The sequence below is a fragment of the Mesoplodon densirostris genome, chromosome 7 (assembly GCF_025265405.1).
Source record: "Mesoplodon densirostris isolate mMesDen1 chromosome 7, mMesDen1 primary haplotype, whole genome shotgun sequence".
NCBI classification, from domain to species: Eukaryota; Metazoa; Chordata; class Mammalia; order Artiodactyla; family Ziphiidae; genus Mesoplodon; species Mesoplodon densirostris.
The window spans coordinates 72,643,781-72,669,604 of record NC_082667.1 but is presented as its reverse complement, the minus strand read 5'-3'; the positions used below and the strand labels follow the sequence as shown (position 1 = coordinate 72,669,604).

The following is a 25,824-nucleotide window of genomic DNA, read 5'->3' as shown; positions in this document are numbered from 1 at the left end:
GTCTCCCCTGGTGGACTCTAAGCTCTGTTAGGGAGGGGACACCTTGTCTTGTTCACTACTGTATCCCCAGCACAGACCGTAGTGCCTGACATATTGAAAATAAGGGCTCAATACTTTTTTTTTCTTTTTCTTTTTTGCTAAATGAAACACAGGACAAACATTTCCTATTCCTTCTTCAAATCTTTTCATCATCTACACATTTAACCTTCTGAGGGTCATTCCTCTATGACCGTGTTATCTACCTTAGGTAATGACTTCTGAGAGGTAGAGATCACAGCTTTTAAGTTGTATCATATAGGACCCAGCAGAGTTCTCCTACTGAGGTGGGGATACAGCTTTGGGAAAGGAAAGAGAATAGGATTACTTATTAACGGCCTTTTGTAGCTACTTTATTGCTGTTAATATCTCTTTGGCCTGTTGGGGGCAGTGTGAAGTTAAAGGAGCATGAGGCAAGCAGTCCCACCCAGCTTTGGATCCCAGCTACAGTACTTAGTAGCTGTGTGACTCTGGGCAAATTACTCATGTTCTCTGTTCCTCAAATTCCTCAGCTATAAAATGAGGATATCATAATGGTACCGTTTCATGAGGTTGTTGGAGGGATTCTTGTAAATTCCTCTCCATGACTTGTAAAGCACTAAGAACAGGGAGTGGCCTTAGGAAATGCTCAATAAATGTCAGCTACTATTTTTACCTGTGGTAAAACAAGGTTGCCCATTTCTCATTTGGTACTGGAAGAAGTTTGGGAATATTTGTGGTGCTGTGAAGTTCCCTGTGGGAGGTTAGGATTGGAACACTTAAAAGTATAATGCCTCCTCCTCAATTCTTTTCTCTACCTTTAAATCTTAATATTGAAGCCAGTGGGAGAAGGGAAAGAGAAGAAACAGCTGCCAGCTATGTTCTATTTGGTTCCAAATGAAAGCAGCACCAGTTTGCACTTTCTCCTAGAAGTTTCTGTTTCTATTGTTCACACGTGCATCTTCATATGCCTATTGCCAGAGAGATGAGATAAGCTAAGCAAGAGCTACCATTTCAGATTCTTGACACCTGGTAGTTTGTGAATGCTGCTTTTTTGGAATCCAGAGAACCATCAAGCTCCCTTTCTTCCTCTTCTTATTGGGACCCTTCCGATTGATCAGAGCCTATGAAGTATTGGCCATTCAAGAGCCATAATAAAACAGTAATAAAATAATGAAGTCTGAACTGCAACAAGGAAATCACTCAAGCAAGGGCCCTCTGCTGCTGGGACCCAGAGAAAATATTTCTCCTAAGAAAAATATAAGAAGGATACAAAAAAGTCAAACAGATAATCTTCCCTCAAGACACAGTGTTCTCTCAAGTCCCGGTCCTTCTTTTCTGAAGGAAGGCACACTCAATTCTGGGGCAGAAGCTAGGAAACCAGCCCGAGACAATTGGTTTTCCCCTCCCTTTTTAATCCCCTGAAAGAGCTGCCAATTCTAGAAATTCCTCCTTTGATCAGAAGATAAAGCAGAACAATGCACTAAGCAGATTCCTAAGGGACATTCTTCGAGGGTGTGTAAAGCCTGCCTGGAAGTGTGTGTACATGGGGGGAGGAGGGGAGTTGGTGGAAAACTAGGAGTAGGAAGGGTGGGTGGAACAAGAGTTGGTAGCCACAGCCACAAGGAATAATCATATAGTTGCTTCTAGACTTTATAGAGTAGCAACTCCAGCCAGTCTCATTTCCTGGGAGGCATAGGCATGTTTATTACAGTGATTAGAGGGCTTCATCCACTTCAAATCCTCCCTCCAAAAAAAAAAAAAAAAAAAAAAAAAAAAGACGAAAGAAGAATCGGATTTATATTCCACTATTTGTTGGAAGTGAGTTTTTACTTCTCTTACAGCTTTCTCACTTTTTTTTTTTTTTTTTTTCTGTCGGAGAATTGCAGCCCATACTAGTCTATCACATTAGACTGGGAACCTCTGGAAGGAGCTGTTCTCTTACTGCTTAAGGGACAAAAATACTATGGATTAGAATTAGAACTGAGTTTGAATCATGCCCCCAGCTTCACCATCTGTAAATGGGTTTAATTTTCCTATCTGCTTAACATGGTCATGTAATTTTTTTAATCTAACATTTGAGGGCTAAATACTTTACAAGCATAATCTCATTCAATTCTCATGAGGAAGGTATTATTATGGAGATTGTATGTGAAGATATTTCGTAATGTAGAAAAGAGCCGTCTGGCTATGTTATTGGGCCATCTCCTTCACTTGAGAATTAGATGAGACACTGATGTGAAAGCACTTTAAACGATCCACGTGATGGGCGGACTACTAATTACACACCCCGCAGCACCTGATCCACTGTGAGGACTCGGTAAACGCTGGTTGGAGTGAACGATTTTATATCTTGCCTGTTCCCTTCAGTCCTCCAATCACAAACTAATCTCCTCGGGCCTGGGGCCAAAACCACGAATCTGGTAGCTGCAGCCCGGATGCAGGCGAGTGCAGAGTCCCAGGAGAGGGCACGGGAACAATAGAACAGTTCGGTGGTTGGAGTCGGGGGGACTTTGGACGCCGGGCCTGAGAGGGGCCGACTGGGGTCCCCGGAGACCCCCTCCACTGGTCTGGAGCTGCACAGAGAGACGTCCTGAACCCGCAGGGCACTCCTGCCGGGGAGCCAGAGTCACCCCCCACGCTCCCCCAGCTAGAGCCTCAAGCGACGCGCCCAAGCCCCGCCCACTCCTCAGGTAGGCCGTCCACACCAGCCAATCCACAAGAAGCCTGGGCACGGAAGGCGGTGCTTAACCGGCCGGAAGTGACGTCTCTGCTTGGCTGGCCGCAGAGTCCGCCGATGCTTTCGGCAGCGGCTGAGGCGGCTGAGTGGAAAATGGCTCGGACCGTGGCGGCTGTGCAGGCTTGGGTTGCGGTGGAGGCAGAGGCTCAGGCAGCGTGAGGTGAGGAGCGGTAGGTGCGGCGGGGGCCGGAACCTGCGACCCTGCTGTGCAAAGGCGGCGAAGGGCCCCGGGGGTCTTGGAAGGGTCTCTTGCCGCGGCCCCCAGTCCCCCGGGTGCCCGCTTCTGACCCTCCATCCCGTACTCTCGGCGCTGACCTAATCGACTTACCTCCCTCCGGGCCTTGCTTCCATCCAGGCCGTTGCCAGCTGCTCCTCCGAAGGTGCCTGCGTCCCACCAGGACCCTGTCGTCGGGGACGGAGGGGGGGCGCTCCTGGGAGTTAGTTTTGTCCCAAAGGGGGAGGAGAAGCCACCCCCTGGTTCTCGGGACCCAGCCGGAGCCGCGATGGCCGGTCCTACCCTCTGGTCGAATTGTTGGATTCTGGCGACTGTGTGTGCTGCACTTCTCAGCTGTGACCCGCACACCCCCACCCCCGCTGCTTTTCTCCTCCTTGTCCCATCTCCGGCTTTGGGGGCGAACGATCCTTCTTCTCCAACCCCACCCCCACCCCGGTTCCTTTTTTTTTTTTTTTTTGTCGCGAATCCACTTGCTTCGGGGAAGACAGTATTATTTCAGTGTGTATTTAGCGCATCATCTTTCTGGGAGGGCGGTCAGATTAAAAATATTTGCTTAACTCTTCCTGAATGACGGAGGAACAATAAATAATTGAAGGGGAAAAAGCGCATGCTTATTTTCCTCACTAAATGGTTTGGCTTTAAGAACGAGATTCTCCAGCTGTGGAATTTTTTTCTGGGGGGAGCAGGGATTGAGGAGGGAAATGAGGAAGGAGAAAAGTAAGTGAGGAATAAAGTCTGGAGATAAAGAACGTGGAAGAGAGAGCCTGTGGTAGTTCTTTCCCTATATTAGCCTGATGGAAGTTCAGGTTGTAATTTTATTTTGAACAGTGGGTGTTGAATTGGGTGTAAGGAAGGAGGCCTTTCTCTGTGAACAAGATTACTTGTTAAAGAGGTACCCTAAAATCTTTCCAGGTGGGTGTCAGGCAGAAAAGTTCTGTTGGGAAAATTGTGTAACATACTGGAGCAGCAAAGCCACAGATTAGAAGAGATGCAGAAAAAAGAAAACTATTCTTAGGAGAGTGGTGAAGACGTAGTATAAAAAGAGGGACGGCTGTAGGGGGCTCCAGGAACACTGATTCCAGGAGAGACTTTGTACCTTTGCCTCCTTGGCTTGTGGTTAAGTTTCCACATAAGACACCTCTCAGCAACTCTGCCAGGTCTGGGGCTGATGCTGTTATTCATAGTAGCAAATTAGACCGAAGTGCCTTGGTTGAGGTCTGTACCATCGAAGATAACTGCTTGTTGAATATTACCACAGCCTTTGAGTACTGAAAAGCATTTTAACTGAATTACTTAACTCAAACCTAATTCATGAGTGATTTTATATAGGTACAAAGCATATATAGAGCTGCTTCAAGTAATTTTGCCTCAATTAATAGATTCTAAAACAATTTTTTCTTATGAAAATCTCTGTTGTGATTTGTGTTTTGTATGCATGTTACTTGCAGTTTTTCTTGGCAAGCAATATAGTGTTTTCGTCCATAGGTTTCACAACTTTTTCTATTTCATGGAATGTAAAAGTTGGCATGCTTGCATTCTAGAAACTATAACTTTATGTAATTAGTTGTATGTTAAGCATATGATTCTTTGTTTTTCTCTTCTGTAAATGGTTCTAAAATTGTCAATTAATTGGAGATTGCTGCATCAGTTTCCATGTCCAGGAATCCTTCTTTATCTAGCCCAATGTTTTTGCACTTAGTAAGCACATTCAATAAATGAACTTATACCTAACCAAGAGTATTGAATTTCCCAAGAGTTCAGAGTTCTTATCAGAGCATCAGAGCAAACTTTTCAGAGCAGCAGGGTGAAGCACTTTTTTTTTTAATGCTTTGTAACTTGTGTTTCTTTGATAATATAAATTATCCGTTTTTATTTGCCGTATTCCAAAAATAATTTAAGACAGGTAAATGATAAAGGTGAATGTTTTAGTGCAGTTCATTCACACAGTACATGATGTGATTTGTTAGTTGTACCTGAGTAAGGCTAAGAATTGACCGTATGGAAGATCTTGTTTTCAGAGGGCCTGTGGAGGTGCCTGGTACAGCAGTGGTTCTAGTAATAGAAAAATGAATGAGATAGTGCTTGTCCTCAGTAAGTTCTCTAGTCCATCTGGGGGAGACAAACACAAATTATAACAGTATGGTTATAGGGGCATATAAGGGTTGTGGATCCAAAACATTAAAAAGAATGTGATCACCTGGGCTGAGAGATGGAGAGGGAATGAGTGCATCTCATGAGGACAGAGATGCTCAAGTTGAGTCTCAAAGGGTGAATTCCTTTTATTAATGAGGGCAGGATAGAGGTTATCGGCTTCCAGACCCTGCTGTGATACTACCAAGCTGTTTAATACCTCTGGTATCTTGTTTTTTTCATTTGAGGGTTGGACTGCATCTAAGTCAATGATGTCCAGTAGAATATTAAGTGAGAGCCACGTATGTAAGATACTGTACATTTTCTTGGTAAATCTTGAAATCTGGTGAACATTTTACACTTACAACATATTTTACTTTGGACTAGCTACTTGTCAAGCACTCAATAGGTGTTTGTGGTTAGTACATACCATATTAGACAATGCAGATCTAGCATATGAAAATTCTGCTTTTCTGTCTTGGATTCCTGCTTGAAAAGGAAAAGCAACTCCTATGAGAAATGTATAAATGTAGTAATTTATAATTTCTAGTCATTTTGATAGTAGTCATACATGGTGTTCTTTTGATTGGAATTATAGTCATACCTGAAAATGATGTTGCTGTAGGAGATCTTTTAGGTTGTTCATAGGGTTTTGGTTGGGACTAGAAGAAACTTTGTTTTCCCTGTGTCTGGTGCAGTCACATTATGAAATATCTTTATTTTGTGTTTTTATATATACTTTGTATCTCTCCTTGTCTCTGCAGTCTGTTATTTATAACATGTGATGGATTCAAAATACAGTGAGATAGTGCACATGGACATTTTAGTCAGTTAAAAATGGAGATTTGTACAATTTTAAACTACATTTTGGATTTCTTAAAATTTTTAATTCAGCTATTTGGGTACAAAAGTGAAAGAGGGGCTTCCCTGGTGGCGCAGTGGTTGAGAGTCCGCCTGCCGATGCAGGGGACACGGGTTCGTGCCCCGGTCTGGGAAGATCCCACATGCCGCAGAGCGGCTGGGCCCGTGAGCCATGGCTGCTGAGCCTGCGCGTCTGGAGCCTGTGCTTCGCAACGGGAGAGGCCACAACAGTGAGAAGCCCGTGTACCGCAAAAAAAAAAAAAAAAAAAAGTGAATGGGGTTTTTAAACACTCTTGATTTTATTAGATTAGAAGGCAGTTATTATTGGTTTAGCAGCGTATTTATCTTTTAACCTTGAGAATGAATTAAGATACTATAAAATGAACATCGCTACTGTTAAACATATGGCTTTCTGTTAGTCTTATAGTACAAAAGTTACATTATTGATAAATGATGTACAGTGCTGATTCACTTAATTTCTTGTGCATTGAGTTTGGTTTAAAAAAAAACCAGAGGCTTATTTTAGTCATGATAACTATGACTAACAATGATAAAGTGGGCTTCCCTGTTCACAGTGGTTAAGAATCCGCCTGGCAATGCAGGGGACACGGGTTCAAGCCCTGGTCCAGGAAGATCCCATATACTGTGGAGCAGCTAAGCCCATAAACCACAACTACTGAGCCTGTGCTCTAGAGCCCGCGAGCCACAACTACTGAAGCCACAGCTACTGAAGCCCGCATACCTAGAGCCCGTACTCTGCAACAAGAGAAGCCACCGCAATGAGAAGCCCAAGCACCGCAACCAAGAGTAGCCCCCACTCGCCGCAGCTAGAGAAAGCCTGCGCACAGCAACAAAGACCCAATGCAGCCAAAAATAAATAAATAAAATAAAATAAAAACATTTAAAAAATGATAAATTATATCCTTACATTTGTATTGATTGATGATTATAGAGTAAGTAATGCTCCCCTCGCCCCCAAACCTTATTCTCTGAAATAAATGGGGCAGGTATTTTTCTCATTTTCTTGAAGAGGAAAATGAGACCCTGTGAAGTTGTGACTTGTTTAGGATAATACATTAGAGGTATTGCTTGAATTTACAGTGTCTTACAATGCTAAGCCTAGAGTTCTTTTCATTGCATCTCTTCTATGGTACTTCAGTGTTTAGATACATAGCACTTAACAGATTTTGGAGTGTGTATTAATGAGTACTTCCTGCCTTTAAGGAATTTATATTCCAAATTGGAGAGACCAACTACAATACCTGTAGCAGAAAGTAGTTTAGTTATTAAAAAATTATTAATGGGAAAGAAAAAATGTAAGGGATAGTATAGTTACATTTAAAATAGATGAGTTAACTAGGCAAGATGTTTGATTTTTGAGTAGAGGGTTTAGATCTTAAACTGTTACTGTAGGAAGAAGGTGATGAAGTGTCAAGGACAGAATTATTTCAGTGTACAGGGAACAACTTGGGGAAAAACTTAGATAACAGAGAAAGTATAGCTTTAAGGAAGGATTTGCAAAGCTTATTTTAAAAGAAAGGCAAAACAGGTGAAGTAGGAAATGAGAATAAATAGACATCTGCAATATAAATTTAGAGGCCAGTGGTCAGAACTTTTATATTATTTGGATGATTCAGGAAATCTTAGCACATGCTATGAACTTGTGGCTTGAGTAGTGTGGAAGACATGGCTAAGAGTACGGAAAGAGAGGTTGTTGACTATAATGAGCAGTAGAGTAATGTGAGTTCCTGTTGTGAAATGAGTAGGAATTTGGTAAGAATTTTACTATGAGAAAAGAATAGGCAGTGTTCATAAAGGAAAATTGGTTAAAAAATTTGCAATATGGGTAATTCTAATTGAAACAGGTCATCTTTTAAAAGAGTATTTTCCTATAAAAACTGAAATTGGCAGTTTACTTTCGGAAAATACTAGTAGAAGCAGGAAGACGTTAAGTATTGTTAAAGTTCTACTGTGGAATGAGGAAAAAGCAAAGGCAGTCCTTCTAGATAAAGGGGTGGGGAATATGAGAGGAGACAATAGAAGGAAATCAAAGGTAAGAGGTACTTACCTTCTGGTGAGGTGGGAAAAGAACATGGATGTTGATGGGAGAGATATGTGCACTTAAATACCTGCCTAATTAGGGAACAGGAAAACACTTTTTCAAATGTTTTATTTGCAGTTTTGGAAATTATGCAAAACAGGTATCCCCCACCCCCCATAAACTCTGAAGGAGACCTAATTACCTGTAAACAAAACCATAGTGCTATGAGTAGCCATAACCAGATTGATTTATTACGTCACTTTGTATGTGTTCATAATGTAATTTATAACTGTTCTGTCTCTTCTTTTTAGTTTTTTTTTTTTTTTTAATTTATTTTTGGCTGCGTTGGGTCTTCATTGCTGAGCGTGGGCTTTCTCTAGTTGCGGCCAGAGGGGGCTACTCTTGGTTGCGGTGCTCCAGCTTCTCATTGTGGTGGCTTCTGTTTGTTGTGGAGCTCGGGCTCTAGGCATGCGGGCTTCAGGAGTTGTGGCAAGTTGTGGCACGCAGGCTCAGTAGTTGTGGTGCGCAAGCTTAGTTGCTCCGTGGCATGTGGGATCTTCCCAGACCAGGGCTCGAACCCGTGTCCCCTGCATTGGCAGGAGGATTCTTAACCACTGTACCACCAGGGAAGTCCCTTCTTTTTAGTTTAGTTTGTAAGTTTTTTAGACTATAGCGCTGAGTTGGGAAATGTGCTCTTTGTCTCGAGACTATAGCCTGGTTTCATCTGACTGGATCTCATGATGACATTTATCAGACTGGAATTCTGCCTGTATTAAAATACATGACATGGGGGCTTCCCTGGTGGCACAGTGGTTGAGAATCCGCCTGCCAATGCAGGGGACACAGGTTCGAGCCCTGGTCTGGGAAGATCCCACATGCCGCAGAGCAGCTAAGCCCGTGCACCACAGCTGCTGAGCCAGTGTGCCGCAACTGTTGAAGCCCACGTGCCTAGAGCCTGTGCTCCACAACAAGAGAAGCCATGGCAGTGAGAAGCCCACGCACTGCAACGAAGAGTAGCCCATGCTCGCTGCAACTATAGAAAGCCTGCGCACAGCAACGAAGACCCAACGCAGCCAAAAAAAAAAAAAAAAAACCTTAACAGTTACAGCGTCATGTCATGTTTTTGTTTGTTTGTTTTGTTTTGTTTAAATCAGATTTATTGATATATAATTTACTTATAGTAAAATGTATCTGTTTTAGGTGTACAGCTCTATAAATTTTGAGAAATAGTGACAGTGTGTAACTGCCACCACCACAATTAAGATATGGAATAATTCAATCTCTTTAGAAAGTGTCCTTTTGCCCCTTGTAATTGTTCCCTCCCACTCACCCTCCAGTCTCTGGCAACAACTGATTTTTCTTTTTCATTTCTATAGTTTTGCCTTCCAAGAATGTCATGTAAATTGGCATCGTACGGTACCTATAGGCTTCTAAGTCTGGCTTCTTTCACTTAGCATAATGTTTTGAGATTCAATAAACCCTTTAAAAGAAAGAAACCAAACTAATTTTTAGAACAGTTTTAGACTACAGAAAAAATTGTTAAGATAGTACAGAGAAGTCCCATAAACTCTGGACCTGGCTTCCCTTATTATTTTTTTTATGTGTGTAAAGTATATTTGCTAATTGTCAAAAACACAAGATTCTAGAATTAAGTTTTTTGTGTGGAAATTGTATGACGGTTTCTGTCATGATGACTTTCTAATGACTTATTGTAAATTATTTATAAAATAATTTGTCATTTAACCAATTTTAAGTGTACAATTCAGTGACATTATATGTACAATGTTATGCAACCGTCACCACTATTTCCAAAAGTTTTCATCATTCCAAACAGAAACTCTGTACCCATTAAGCAGTAACTACCCATTCCCCTTCATCCTAGCTCCTGGTAATTGCTAATCTACTTTCTGTCTGTATAACTCTACTTAATTGCCAAGATATGGAAGCAAGCTAAGGGTCCATCAACAGATGAATTGGTAGAAATGTAGTGTACACACACACACACACACACACACACACACACACACACACACACACAGTGGAATACTACTCAGCCATAAAAAAGAAGGACATTTTGCCATTTGCAACAATATGGGTGGACTTAGAGGATATTATGCTAGGTGAAATAAGTCAGACAGAGAAAGACAAATATTATATGATATCACTTAAATGTGGAATCTAAAAATACAATAAACTAATGAATATAACAAAAAAAGAAACAGACTCACAGATATAGAGAATAAATTAGTGGTTACCAGTGGGGAGAGGGAAGGGGAGAGGGGCAATATAGGGGTAGGGGATTAAGAGGTACAAACTATTATGTATAAAATAAGCTACAAGGATATATTATACAATACAGGGAATATAGTCAATAGTCTATAATAACTATAAATGGAATGTAACCTTTAAAAATTGTGGGGAATTCCCTGGTGGTCCAGTGGTTGGGACTCCATGCTCTCACTGCTGAGGGGCCGGGTTCAATCCCTGGTCGGGGAACTAAGATCCAACAGGCTGTGTGGCATGGCCAAAAATTATTTAATTTATTAATTTATTTAAGATTAAACCAATTTATTTATTTTTGGCTGCATTGGGTCTTCGTTGCTGCGCGCAGGCTTTCTCTAGTTGTGGCAAGTGGGGGTTACTCTTTGTTGCGGTGTGTGGGTTTCTCACTGTGGTGGCTTCTCGTTGCAGAGCACTGGCTCTAGGCATGTGGGCTTCAGTAGTTGTGGCAGGCTCAGTAGTTGTGGTGCACGGGCTTAGTTGCTCCGCGGCATGTGGGATCTTCCCAGACCAGGGCTCAAACCCCTGTCCACTGCATTGGCAGGCAGATTCTTAACCACTGCGCCACCAGGGAAGTCCCTATCCTTTTTTAAAATTATAGTCATTCTAGTAGGCGTGAAATGGTATCTCATTGTGGTTTTGATTTGCATTTCCCTAATGAATAATAATGTTAAGCATCTTTTTATGTGCTTATTGGCAGTAAGCTGCCTGTTTTTTTATGGCCATGCCATGCGGCTTGTGGGATCTTAGTTCCCCAACCAAGGATCTAACCTGCGCCCCCTGCAGTGGAAGCGCAGAGTCTTAACCACTGGACCGCCAGGGAAGTCCCTAAGCTGCCTTTTTAATTGGTAGGAACAGGGACTTCCCTGGTGGTCCAGTGGTTAAGAATCCGCCTTCCAATGCAGGGGATGCGGGTTCGATCCCTGGTTGGGGAACTAAGATCCAACATGCCGCAGGGCAACTGAGCCCACACACTCTGGAACCTGCACACTGCACTGAAAGATCCCGCATGCTGAAACTAAGATCCCACGCAGCCAAAAATAACTAAATAAATATTTTTTAAAAAATGGGACTTCCCTGGTGGCGCAGTGGTTAAGAATCTGCCTGCCACTGCAGGGGACACAGGTTTGAGCCCTGGTCTGGGAAGATCCCACATGCAGCAGAGCAACTAAGCCCGTGCGCCACAACTACTGAGCCTGTGCTCTAGAGCCTGTGAGCCACAACTACTAAAGCCTGCGCACCTAGAGCCTGTGCTCTGCAACAAGAGAAGACACCACAGTGAGAAGCCCATGCACCGTAGGAAGAGTAGCCCCCTCTCGCTGCAACTAGAGAAAGCCCACGCGCAACAATGAAGACCCAATGTAGCCCCCCCCCCAAAAAAAAGTAGGAACGTACTAATGGTTGTTCCAGTAGTTGAACAGGTGTAATGCATGTCTTTTTTAATATTTATTTGGTTGCATGGGGTCTTAGTTGCAGCAGGCAGGCTCCTTAGTTGCAGCACATGGGCTCCTTAGTTGTGTCAGGTGAGCTCCTTAGTTGCGACCCCAGGGTTCCTTAGTGTGGTTTGCCAGCTCCTTAGTTGTGGCATGCGGGCTCCTTAGTTTTGGCATGCAAACTCTTAGTTGCGGCATGTGTGTGGGGTCTAGTTACCTTACCAGGGATCGAACCCAGGCCCTCTGCATTGGGAGCGCAGAGTCTTATCCACTGCACCACCAGAGAAGTCCCGTAATACATGTATTTTTTTATGCCTGTTATATACTAAGAATATATGTATATTATTTTATTTAACCCTGACTACACTGTAAGATATCTGTGTTTTACAGATGAGAAAACTAAGACAAAGGCAGATTAAGTAAATTGTTTAGAAATACACAGTTAATAAGAGGAAGGTCTGGTATTTGAGCTTGGGTCTTGCTGCTACTTCATTTTCTTCTCTTTGTTATCACTGTTCTATAAAACTAGTAATTTCATTCATTTGATGTCATGTGAAAATAGAATTTTGTTAGCCATAGAAATTGATGGAGTTTAGGAGAAAAATTCCAGCAGTATTCATGTCAGTTTTTCATTATTATTCCCTATTTGGTGATTCTCAGTTGCAATCCAGTTTTATTTTTTCCTACCTTAAGCCATGTTGGAAATGGAGGCATATACCGTAACAGCACAGAAGCTTACTGTTATTTGCCATGTTGGAATTGGGGTAAGGTCAGAATATATTTAATGATTCATGTTAAACGAATGAACAATAAAGTAGTCCAAAGTTCAGTAATTATCTTCACAAAGCAGTACTACTGTTGGGATTCTGGGTTAGATTGAAAACTGCTTTGTCAGTAAAATGTCTTTGAACAGGAACCTCTTGCTGTGACAGTATCCCCCCCTTTGTCCCATTCCCAGACACATACAGTGATACGTATAAGCAGATATAGAAAGTTGTTCTGGATGAATGCTCTGGTTGTGAACCCCTTATGTGTAGAATGCTGCTCATAAGAGCTGAAGGTGGTATAATGACTGCTAGTGCTTATTAGACTACAGCGTAGCTGTTGATTTTTGTCAAAATGGGAGAATTAAGCCCTTTATTAATTGCTTATAGTATTGGGCAAAGCATAATTATAAGTGTGGTATAGAGGTTAAAGAATGCAAGAGCCAGGCTCGGCTCATACATCTTTAAACTTGTAAAGAACCTTGGGAAGGCTCTTTTCTTAGCTTTTCCCATGACTTCACTCTTTTCTCATGTCCAGGTATGGTTCCAATTTCATCTTTTCCCTCATTCTACTATTAAAAATATCACCCCCAATCTAAATCATTCTCTATTACATTACTTTTTTCCCCACATTTTATTTACTGTCTAAACTTATCTTTTTTGTTTGCTTGTTTAAATCAAGCCACTTAACATTTCCAGTGCTGTCATACTAATTCAAGTTATTACTGGTTCTTTCCTGTACCATTTCAGTTATTTGTTAACTGGTCTCCTGATTTCCATTTTTGTTTTTCTTACATGTGTTTTCCATAGAGCAAATAGAGATCTTTGAACAATGCAAATCACGTAAATGTCTTTGCATAAAACACAACTTTGGCTTCCTATTACGCCTAATAATTGAATATACTAGTTTTCCCCTCCTCGGAGGTATATTAAGTTTAATTATAAAAGTTCATATTGATAGATGGAGGTTTTAGGATTATTATTTTTTTGAGAGAAGATTTTTGATTTTGGATAATTGAGCTTGGTGGTTTAACTTATTCTTAATTCTTGTCAAAAAACATTTCACTAAAAATCCACACAGTAAAGTTACGTTAGGTTGAAATAAGGAAGTTTTATTGTGGCATAACCCTAAACCTAGAAATATAATTCTGCACATTTAACGTATCTAAATTTGGAGAAAATTGATTAAATTGTACAAGTGAAATTATTATAGAAACCTCCCTGGTTCTTTAGGAACAGACTCTCTAGATATTATATGTATATTAAAAAATTTTTATTTATTTATTTTCGCTGCGTTGGGTCTTCATTGTTGCGCGCAGGCTTTCTCTAGTTGTAGCGAGTGGGGTCTACTCTTCGTTGCAGTGTGCGGGCTTCTCGTTGTGGAGCAGGGGCTCTAGGCGCACGGGCTTCAGTAGTTGTGGCTTGTGGGCTCTATAGCGCAGGCTCAGTAGTTGTGGCACATGGGCTTAGTTGCTCCACGGCATGTGGGATCTTCCCGGACTAGGGCTCCAACCCGAGTCCTCCACATTAGCAGATGGATTCTTAACCAGTGTGCCACCAGGGAAGTCCCTAGATATTATATTGATTTGACCTTAACTCCACCAATGTTAGTAAAACCTGAAGCCGTTTCTTTCAGGTAGTTGTTTAATCTGTGTTACTCTGCAACCCCACTAGGTTAATTCTCTGGTATATTTTTATCTTATTTTGTCTTCGCGCAACTTAAGATTTGTTTGGTGATGTCTTTCTTCACTTATAGAAAGTTTGTGGCCATTTTCTCTTCAAATATTTCTTCTGTTCAGTCTCTGTATCCTCTCCTGGGACTCCAAATACATGTATGTTACACCATTTGAAATTGTCCCATAGAACTCAGGCATGCTATTTTACCTCTCCCCCTCTTTTTTTCTCTTTTAGTTTGAATATTTTCTTTTGATTTGTTTCTGAGTTTACCAGTCTTTTCTTTGTTGTTAAGTCCATCTAATTAATTCTTCATTTCTGATATATTTTTCCTTTCTAATGTTTCTTTTTGGTTCTTTTTTTTAATAATTTGTACTACTCTGCTGTAATCCTCCTCTGCTTCATGTGTATCATCTACCTTTTGTGCTAAATTTAGCATTTTCATGCTAATTACTTTAAAATTCCTATTTGACAATTTCAACATTTGTGCCATCTCTGTGTCTGCTTATTTTGACTGTTTCTTCTACCATGGGCCACATTTTCTTGTTTGTCTTATAATCTTTGATTATATGCCAGACAACTTATATAAAACAAGAGTAGATACTGAAGTTTACTTATTATTTACTTAATATTTGCCTCCAAAATGCCCTTTATTCTGTCAGGCCATTAAATTGAGAAAGTTTGATTTATAAGTAAAATGGGTCTGTGCTTTGTTGCAGCTTTAATTTGATTTGATTCACCACTACATTGAAATACTTTGGGGCAGAATTATAACTTTCTCTTTAGCAGGATTTGGGATCTGAGCATTGACTTGATTCCAGAGATTTGTTTTGCAGCCTAGCTGCCAGCTTTTTAGGTTGCTGGGAAGTTTCTTTGTTCTCTAGTCCTGCTTTCTGTGTCTCATGAGATCTCTGTCTTGCTTCCATTACCACAGCCTCTGGAGGGCTGCTGTCTTACAGTCTGTAAAGGCCTGGAATGCCTTGAGCGCTTTTTCTCAGCTCTCCTGCTATGTCCTGAGCCATTGGTAGCTGAAAGCTTGGAGTGCTCTGATGGATTTCTCCCTGCTTACCTCCCCGGTCTTTTTTAGCGGGGGGTGCCTGCCTTGTACTTCAGGGAGGCCCACGAACCTCCCAGGGGATCTCTTTCAGCTCTTCTGCCATGTCCCCAGCTTTCACTGTGCTAGCTGTGCCTTCAGTGAAGACCCATGGAAAAGATTTGGTGGGTGGGTACAGACTTGTTCTGTGTCTGGGGTTCCTTGTAATTCTTAATCTAGTGTTTTAGACCACTCAGACTTGCCTCTATCACTTCTCAGAATTGTAATCTGTCATGCTAGCCTACATGTGACTGTTAAAAGTCTGGCTTATTTCTCCTTATTCCTGTCTACAGTGCATTCCTCCTCCTCCTGCTGTATCAGGGTTGAGAGTAGTGATGGGACTGCTTCTCCTGTGAAGGGTTTATCACTTTCTGGAATTTAATTTATTTGTTTTTTTTTATGTCCTCTACTCTCTGATATCTTAAAACTATTTTTTTTATTTTAGCTTATTTAGCTTGTTTTTCATTGTTGGCATCAGAGTGACAGTCTCTTGCCACTTTCTATATCCTAGTAAGAGAAAATCCCTGTATTACATATTTATCACCTTTGTTTTAAAATAGCCTGCAAATGATGAAATATTTAAAACTACCAAAGTTTAGATAGTGAAAAGTAAATCTGGGCTTCCCTGGTGGTGCAATGGTAAAGAATCCGCCTGCCAATACAGGGGACACGGGTTCGAGCCCTGGTCCAGCAAGATCCCACATGTCGTGGAGCAACTAAGCCCTTGCGCCACAACTACTGAGCCTGCTCTCTAGAGCCCACAGGCCACAACAACTGAGCCCACGTGCCACAACTACTGAAGCCTGCACGCCTAGAGCCCACGCACCACAACGAAGAGTAGCCCCCGCTCACCGCAACTAGAGAAAGCCCGCGCACAACAACAAAGACCCAACACAGCCAAAAATAAATAAATAAATAAATTTACATTTTTTTAAAAAAAAGGTAAATCTGCTTTCCATCATTGGCTCTTCCCAGTCCTCCATTTTTAGTTATTGACTTAGTAGTTTCTTACCTCTATCACCTTAGTCTCCTAAGGTTTCTCTTCCTTTCCAAGTCAGACCCTTCCAATTATGCTTCTGATTCTCTTTTTCAACTCTACCCAGTATATGAGCTAGTATTTATCTCCTGTCTCTTGTGCCTTTCAGTCTTTGTGCCCTGAATCCTTCTCTTCAACCTACCACATGTTGAAATCCTTTCCCATTTTAAACAGCCATTCCTGACACCTCCTCCTGTCTACCTAGTTCCTTTTACTGTCAAAGAATATGCCCTTTTTACTTCTAATTCCTTACTTTTTCAGTTTTCCATACTTATCTAAATCACTAATGAGGGTCTGGGGGTGGGGAATGAGGAGTGACTGCTAATGGGTGGACTTACTTTGGGGGGTGATGAGAATGTTCTGAAATCTGGTAGTGGTGATGGTCACACAATTCTGAATATACCAAAAACAACTAAATGGTAAACTTTAAGTGGATGAATTTATAATAAGTTAATTAGATCTCAGTAAAGTTATTAAAATAATCACAAATGAGGTCTTAAATCTAGAGTTTTTTCAGTCCTCATCCTGTGTCATCTCTGTAGTTTCTGACAATAGTGACATCTCCATTTTAGGACATCCTATTTCCTTATTTCTGTTACCAGTCTTTATACTTATCTGTTGTTTTCCTTTGACCTTTTGTTTCCTGTTTAAGTATTTGTGGCCCTCATGATTTCTTTTTTTCTCTCTTTGCTCTATGCATTATCCCAGTTCAGTCTCTACTTTTTTTTTTTTTTTTTTTTTTTTTTTTTTTTTTTGCGGTACGCGGGCCTCTCACTGCTGTGGCCTCTTCCGTTGCGGAGCACAGGCTCCGGACACACAGGCTCCGCGGCCATGGCTCGCGGGCCCAGCCGCTCCGCGGCATGTGGGATCTTCCCGGACAGGGGCACGAACCCACGTCCCCTGCATCGGCAGGCGGACTCTCAACCACTGCGCCACCAGGGAAGCCCCAGTCTCTACTTTTATGACTTCATTCAGTTCTTTAGTTTTGCATAGATAAGAAGGTTCATCTCTAGCCAAATCGCTCTGTTGAGCCCAAGGCCAGTATTTTAAATTAGCAAGTAGAGATGAACTGTATTTCCCACAAGTACTTAAAATAGTAATGTGTTTCAGTCTGTCTAAAAAACATGCGGGGCTTCCCTGGTGGCGCAGTGGTTGAGAGTCCGCCTGCCGAGGCAGGGGACACGGGTTCGTGCCCCGGTCCAGGAAGATCCCACATGCCTCAGAGCGGCTGGGCCCGTGAGCCATGGCCTCTGAGCCTGCGCGTCTGGAGCCTGTGCTCCGCAACGGGAGAGGCCACAACAGTGAGAGGCCCGCGTACCGCAAAAAAAAATAATAATAAGTAAATAAATAAAAAATAAAAAACGTGGCTCTGAAGAACCATTCTGAAAATATATGCACATGATTTTCTTCCCTCAGAGAAAGAAATTAATGGTTTATTATTTGGCACATTTAAGATGATTTCTAAGTACTTTAAATGAAAATGAATGCAACAAGAGTGGATTAAAAATCTGTTGTATCTCTTAGGTTAAAATATTAATTTTGAGTCTATTTTTGTGTACTCTTGAGTATGTTACAGAATACCGAAGACACTTCACAGTGAAGAACTGCTTCCTCCTTGTTCCAGGACTGTTCTAGGTGCTTGGGGATACAAGGGTGAACCCAACAGATAAATCCCAGCTTCATGAATTTTATAGTCTAGTGGGGAAACATAGACAATAAAATAAATAAGTAAAATATACAGTATTTTGGATGGTACTGCATGCTAAGAAGAAAATAAGTAAAGTGCATAGGCAATTGAGGCAGAGAAAGTTGTGAATAACTAGGTTATCAGGGAGGACTTTATTCCTATGTTACCTTCTCAATGAAGACTTGAAGGAGGCAAGAAAGCGAGTCATTCAGCTATCCAGGGGAAGAACAGTCCAGTCAGAGAAAACAGAAGAGCAAAGCCTCTGAGTGTGAAACATGATGTATTTGAGGAACAAGGAGGCTCGTGTGAAGGTAGCAGAGAGGAGAGTTATAGGAGAGAAGAAATAGGGGACCAGATATTAGAGTGCCTCGTGGACTATTGTACAGATTTTATCTTTTCTCTGAGATAGGAGCTGTTGCAAGTTCTGAGCATAGGGGTGAGATGATCTTTTTCAGTATCACTCTGGCTGCTGTGTTGAGAATAGTGTGAAGGGGCAGGATGGAGGGGTGCTGGAGACAGGTTGGGAGGCTATTTCACTAATCCAGGCAAGAGATGGTGGTTGGTCTAGGATGGTAGCAGGAATACAATGAAGAAATGCTCAAATTCAGAAATATTTGAAGGTAATGCCTCTAAGATTTTATGTACATATCCGTAACTATCTCATAGAGCAGGGGTCCCCAACCCCCAGGCCGTGGACTAGTACCGGTCCGTGGCCTGTTAAGAACTGGGCTGCACAGCAGGAGGTGAGCAGTGGGTAAGGGAGCAAAGCTTCATCTGCCGCTCCGCATTGCTCCCCATCATTCGCATTACCACCTGAACCATTCCCTACCCCGCCGTCGCCCCACCCCGTCCGTGGAAAAATTGTCTTCCGGGAAAGTGGTCCCTGGTGCCAAAAAGGTTGGGGACCACTGTCATAGAGCCATTACCAAACATTGCTGCCTTCCTGACAAGCTATAACTGAATTAAGATTTTCTAATTTAATTCAAATAAGAAGCAAAATAAATAAACTGGGTATACATACAATGGTGAGAGTATGCAGTCATCTATCTCAGTGATAGGAATATCTTACTATTCATTTTTAAATGTTTTACTTGTGTTTTTAAATGCAATGTATATTTTTTTTACATAAATTGATCATGTTATGTGCAGTGCCCATTAAGTGATTCACAGATGGTGAAAATTTGAAAAACCGTATTTTATAGTTTGTTGTTTTCTTTTACAGTCTTAATGCTTTCCCCATATCCCTTAATGAGTTAGGGCAGTGGCCTTAAGTTAGCCTATAGATTGGCAAATGACAAAGGGCAGTATAGCTCTTGTATTTTTTTATGGCATCACTAAAAAGTTGAACTTCTTGTGTTCACATAATTTGCCACGTGTGGGTAAGAAAAACCCCACATACTGTTCATAATGCAGGTGTTCTTTATTTTTCACATACCATGTATAATATAGATACGAAAATGTATTTAAAATATGTGGGGAGTGGATTCTTTTTTATTGTGAAATAACACAGAAAAAAGTGCATAAATCGTATATGATTGTTTAACAAATAATTGTAAAACCAACACTTGTGTAACCAGTCGCAACGTTAGAAACTAGAACGTTGCTGGTATTCCAGAAGTCCCCAGTGTACTTCTCCCTTGTCATAAATCTCTCCTCCCTCCATGAGTAACCACTATCCTAACTTTTGATAATCCTTTCCTTTTCTTTGAAGTTATACCATTATGTAAGCATTCTTAAACAATGTAGTTTAGTTTTTCATGTTTTTGAACTTTATGTGAATGGAATCGTTGTATGTATTTTTGTCTCTCCATTTGCTTAACATTATGTTTCTAAGTTTTATCCATTTTTTATGGTTCTAATTCGTTCATTGGCATTGATGTACAGAATTCCATTGAATGAACTACAATATAATAAATAAACATTTGGTCTTTGTCCCTGGTTCCTGTCATGCAACTCCTAAAACTTTTGGAATCTCCAGACCATTGTCTTTTTGTATGCTAATAAGATGACTGTTGTCTGGGATCCCTAGATGGTTTCTGGATGAGGGCTGGTTGCCAGAAAGACCAAGGTGTGACTGCAGGTTTGGAACTTTAAACCCTACCCCCTGACCTCTGGGGAAGGGAGAGGAGCTAGAGATTGAGCTAATCAATGACCAGTGATTTAATCAGCCATACCTATGTAATAAAATCTCCATAAAAACTCTTTTTAAAAAACTTGTTATTTTATATTTGAATATAGCTGATTTTTAAAAAGTATTTATTTGGCTGCGCCCTGTCTTAGTTGTGGCATGCAGGATCTATAGTTGTGGTATGTGAACTCTTAGTTGCCTCATGTGGGATCCTAGTTCCCTGACCGGGGATTGAACCCGGGCTCCCTGCATTGGGAGCGTGGAGTCTTAACCACTGGACCACCAGGGAAGTCCTTGGAATATAGCCGATTAACAATGTTATGATAGTTTCAGTGCACAGCAAAGCGACTCAGCCATACGTATACATATATCCATTCTCTCCCAAACTGCTCTCCCATCCAGGCTGCCACATAACATTGAGCAGAGTTCCCTGTGCTATACAGTAGGTCCTTGTTGGTTATCCATTTTAAATACAGGAGAGTATACAGTTGATCCCAAACTCCCTAACTTTCCCTCCACCCTTCCCCCCGGTAACCATAAGTTTGTTCTCTAGGTCAGTGAGTCTGTTTCTGTTTTGCAAATAAGTTCATTTGTATCATTTCTTTTTAGATTCCACATATGAGGATATCATGTGATATTTCTCTTTCTCTCTCTGACTTACTTCACTCAGTATGACAATTTCTAGGTCCATCCATGTTACTGCAAATGGCATTATTTCATTCTTTTTAATCAATGACTAGTGTTTTAATCAACCGTGCCTATATAATAAAATCTCTGTAAAAACTCTTAAATGATGGGGTTCAGGGAGCTTCCAGGTTAGTGAACACACTGCGGTTTCCCACCCCCAACTTTGCCCTATACATTTCTTCCATTGGTTGTTCCTGACTTGTTTACTCTATAATAACTGGTAATGGTAAGTAAGCTGTTTTCATGTGTTCTGTAAACCTTACTAGCAAATTATCAAACCTGAGGTGGGATCCTGGGAGCCCCTGATTTGAACCCAAGTTGGACAGAAGTGTGGGTAACCTGGGTATCCAGTACTTGAGACGGGCATCTGCAGTGAGAGCAGTCTTGCGGGACTGCGCCTGTAAACCTGTGGAGTCTGACATTAACTCTGGGTAGTGTCTGAATTGAATTGAATTGTGAACATCCATTTGGTGTCTGGGAGAGTTGGAGAACTGGTTCTTAGTGTGGAAAACCCTGTACATTTGGTGTCAGAAGTGATGTGTGTAGAAACAGACCATCAACGTATTCTCCTTCATCCGTGTTTGGACAGGTGAAGATTAGGGTTATTTCCTATTTGGGGTAATATGTGCAATGTTATTTGAAGATTCTTATGTACATATTTTGTGCACATATGCATGAATTTCTCTAGGGTATATAAAATGGAATGTAATTGCTGGGCCATAAAGTAAGGGTATCTTCAGTTTTTCTATATATGATCCGTGTTTTCTTTCTTTTTTAAAAATATTTATTTATTTATTATTTTTGGCTGTGTCAAGTCTTAGTTGTGCTATGTGGGCTCTTCGTCGCGGCATGCGGGATTCTCTCTAGTTGTGGCAAGCTGGCTCCAGAACACACGGGTTCAGTAGTTGCAACAAGCATGCTTAATTGCCCCGCGGCACGTGGGAATCTTAGTTCCCATACCAGGGATCAAACCTGCATCCCCTGAATTGGAAGGCGGATTCTTAATCACTGGACAACCAGGGAAGTCCCTGATCTGTGTTTTCTGAAACAGTTGTACCAACTTAAATTTTCCCATTGTTTCATATTCTTATCACTTAGTATTATAAGATTTAATTTTTTTCCCCAGGGTTATATGTGTGTTGTGGTATCTTACTGTGGTTTTTTTTTTAATTTATTTTGTTTATTTTTATTTTTGGCTGCGTTGGGTCTTCGTTGCTGCACGTGGGCTTTCTCTAGTTGCGGCGAGCGGGGGCCACTCTTCGTTGCAGTGTGCGGGCTTCTCATTGCGGTGGCTTCTCTTGCTGTGGAGCACGGGCTATAGGAGTGCAGGCTCAGTAGTTGTGGCACGCGGGCTCAGTAGTTGTGGCTTGCAGGCTCTAGAGCACAGGCTCAGTAGTTGTGGCACACGGGCTTAGTTGCTCTGTGGCATGTGGGATCTTCCTGGACCAGGGCTTGAACCTGTGTCTCCTGCATTGGCAGGCGGACTCCTAACCACTGCGCCACCAGGGAAGCCCCAGAATTTTTTATTACATGTATTATTAGTTGGTGGATTTCATGTGTTTGAATGTGTTAGTGTAAATATTGCTTTTTTGAAGACTGCTTTTTCTAACTATTCCTTGCGGGTATATGGAAATACAATTGATTACTGTATCATATCCAGCAATCTTGCTAAACTCTGGCTTGTAATTCTGTTAATTATCTGCATATCCTTTGGAGTTTTTACTTTATCTGTATGTAATGTTGTTTCTTCCTACGTGATCCTAGATCTTATTTCTTTTTCTTGCATTTCTGTGCTGTCTAGGAGTCTATAAAACGTTGAATAAAAATGGTGGTGGGCATCCTGGTTTTTGTTCATAGACAGAGGGAAAGCTTTAAAGGTTTTACAATTAATTGTGATTTTTGTTGATACTTATCAAATAAGGAACTTCCCTTCTGTTCATAGTTGGCTAAGAATATCTGTTGAGGTGAATATATGCTTTTCCTAATTTAATTCTTTAATTATGTCTCATCCTTGCCTGGTTTTGTTACCAAAGTTAGAGTAATTTTATAAAATGTTTGGGGAACATACCTTCTTGTCTGTTCTCTGGAAGGGTTTGTGAAAGGTTGTTATTGTTTATTATATGAAGCCAGTGAAGACATCTGGCCTTGCAGTTTTCTTTGATGAAAAAATTTTTGGCAACTAATTCAATTTCTTTAATGGTTATAAGATTATTCAACTTTCGATTTTCTATTTGAGTCAGTTTCAGTAAGTTACTATCCTCTAGGAATTTGTCTACATTTTAAAATTTATTTGCTTAAACTTAATAGTATCCTCGTTATCTTTCTAATGTCTGCTGCATGTGTTGGATGTCCCTTTTTTATTCTTGATACTGTTTTTTAAAAATATTTATTTATTTATTTATTTTTCTGTTGCATTGGGTCTTTGTTGCTGCGTGTGGGCTTTCTCTAGTTGCAGCGAGTACTCTTCTTTGTGGTGTGCAGGCTTCTCATTGCAGTGGCTTCTCTTGTTGCAGAGCACGTGCTCTAGGCGCACGAGCTTCAGTAGTTGTGGCACACAGGCTCAGAGGTTGTGGCACAGGGGCTTAGTTGCTCTGTGGCATGTGGGATCTTCCTGGACCAGGGCTCGAACCTGTGTCCCCTGCATTGGCAGGCGGATTCTTAACCACTGTGCCACCAGGGAAGTCCCTTGATATTGTTTATTCCTGTCTTATTTTCTTCTTGATCAGCATCACAAGATATCTTCTTAGTGTCTTCAAAAGAACCAACTTTCAGTTTTGTTGATCTCTGTTTTATATCTTTGGTGTTTTGGTTTGTTTTCTTTTGCTTTGCTTTGGGGTTGTTGTTTTTTTTTTTTTTTTCTTTTGCTGCACCACGTGGCTTACAGAATCTTAGTTCCCCGAACTCGGGGCCTCCTGCAGTGGAAGCTTGGAGTCCTAACCACTGGACTGCCAGGGAATCCCTCTGTTGTGTATATATATATATATATATATATATATATATATATATATATATTTTGGCGGTATGTGGGCCTCTCACTGTTGTGGCCTCTCCCATTGCGGAGCACAGGCTCTGGACGTGCAGGCTCAACGGCCATGGCTCACGGGCTCAGCCGCTCCGCGGCATGTGGGATCTTCCCAGACTGGGGCACGAACCCGTGTCCCCTGCATCGGCAGGCGGACTCTCAACCACTGCGCCACCAGGGAAGCTCTGTTGTATATTTTTTATGCCACTTAATTTCTTCTGTGGTCTTTATTCCCTTTCTTCTACTTTTATGTTGCTGTTACTTTTCTACTTTCATGAGATGGATGCTTAGTTCATTAAGTTTTCAACCTTTCCAGTTTTCTAGCATCATTTAAAACTCTAAATTTTCCTTTATCTACTGTTGCATGTATCCAGCAAATTTTGGTATGATGAATATTTTTTCCTTTATCTGTGTGTTTATTATCAGTTGAGTATAAAATTAGGTTTAGTATAACTTTTAAATTGCTATTGCCTCAACATGAGTAAAGGTAAGTGTCTTTACTTTTTTGTGAACTGCTTATTCAAACTCTTTGTCCATCTTTCCATAGGGTTGTTTTCCTTTATGGGCTTTATGTTATATATTACTAAAATTAGTTCTTTCTCTGTGATATGAGTAGCAAATATTTTTCCCCAGTTTGTTTTTTCATTGACATTTTTAATGGTCAAGTTATTTTCATTTTACTTTTCAGCACCTAGAACAGTGCCTGATTCATAATATACACCCAATGAATATTTACTGAGGAAATGAATAAATTCTATGGTGCTTGTTTGCCAAACAAAAGTTATTTTTTAAAATGTTTATGTACTTGAATTCTCTTATGGCTTCTAGGTTTTTGAATCACATTACAGCAGCCTTTTTTATGCTGGTGTTATGTAGGAATTCTCTGTTTCTTTGGTTTTATGATTCTTTTTTTAACAGTTAATATTTAATCTCTGCAATTTATCCTGTGTCGTCGATTGTGAACACATTTCTCTATGAAATGTTCACAATTTTCTAATTGTAAAAAGATTAATTGGAGGGACTTCCCTGGTGGTACAGTGGCTAAGACTCTGCACTCCCAATGCAAGGGGCCCCAAGTTCAATCCCTGGTCAGGGAACTAGATCCCGCATGCCACAACTAAGAGTTTGCACGCCACAACTAAAGGTCCCGTGTGCAACAACTAAAAGATCCCGCATGCCACAACTGAAGATCCTGCCTGCTGCAACGAAGATCCTGCATGGTGCAGCTAAGACCTGGCACAGCCAAATAAATAAATATTTAAAAAAGATTAATTGGAAATTATGTACTTTAAAAATACAAAAGTTACAAGGGATGATAAGGCCTTAGTTAAAAGGTCGTATGTTATCTATGGGGCATAAAAAAATAAAAATTTTCTTCTCCTGAAAGATAACTAATGGACAATTGAGATATGTTATTGACTTGAGGGAAGGGGTAACTTTTGGTAAAATAAATTTTTCCTTAGCATCCAGAAAGTAATGATGCTTGTTCACCGTGCTTTTTGTTTCTTTCCTCATAAAGTCTAACCTTGTGTTGTCCACTGTTGAGCACTTGGTGTGTGGCTAGTCTAAGTTGAAATGTGGTTAGTGTAAAATATATACCAGATTTTGAAGACTTAGTATAAAAAAATGAAAGTACAGTATCCTATTCATTTTTTTACATTGATTACCTCTTTATAATATTTTGGATATATTGGATTAAACAAAGTTTATTGTTAAAATTAATTTCATCTGTTTCTATTAATGTAGCTATAAAAAATTTTAAATTGCATATGTGACTTGCATTCTATTTCTGTTGAACAATGCTACTCTAACCTAATCTCATCCAAAACCTGGACATTCTTCTTTTTTGTCTTTTTGACAGATTTGTATATTGCCTAATAACAAAGTACTTGATTATTATTATTTTTTTGGTCATATGAGTTCTTTTCCCCCTCCATGAATCAATTAGAGATAGAATATGCTTTTCTAACGCAGTTTGTCTGTCTGTTTGTTTTTAAG

At 40.7% G+C, this 25,824-nt stretch overlaps 2 protein-coding genes across 8 annotated transcripts in view; one reads left to right on the top strand and one right to left on the bottom strand.

Moving 5' to 3' along the window:
- NUCB2 (nucleobindin 2) overlaps nucleotides 1-3,305 on the bottom strand; it is a 113,120-nt gene extending 109,815 nt beyond the window's left edge. For all 4 annotated transcript variants that reach the window (XM_060105077.1, XM_060105076.1, XM_060105078.1 and 1 more), the window contains exon 1: nucleotides 3,084-3,305. The gene's annotated coding sequence lies outside the window, so the exon portion shown is untranslated. The remainder of the gene's footprint in view (nucleotides 1-3,083) is intronic.
- PIK3C2A (phosphatidylinositol-4-phosphate 3-kinase catalytic subunit type 2 alpha) overlaps nucleotides 1-25,824 on the top strand; it is a 173,320-nt gene that overhangs the window by 64,110 nt on the left and 83,386 nt on the right. For 2 of the 4 annotated variants that reach the window (XM_060105071.1, XM_060105068.1), the window contains exon 1: nucleotides 2,779-2,915. The exons of 1 other annotated variant lie outside the window; for it this stretch is intronic. The gene's annotated coding sequence lies outside the window, so the exon portion shown is untranslated. Of the gene's footprint in view, nucleotides 1-2,466; nucleotides 2,709-2,778; nucleotides 2,916-25,824 lie in introns of those variants that run through there. One more of the 4 variants, XM_060105070.1, reaches the window with a different exon arrangement.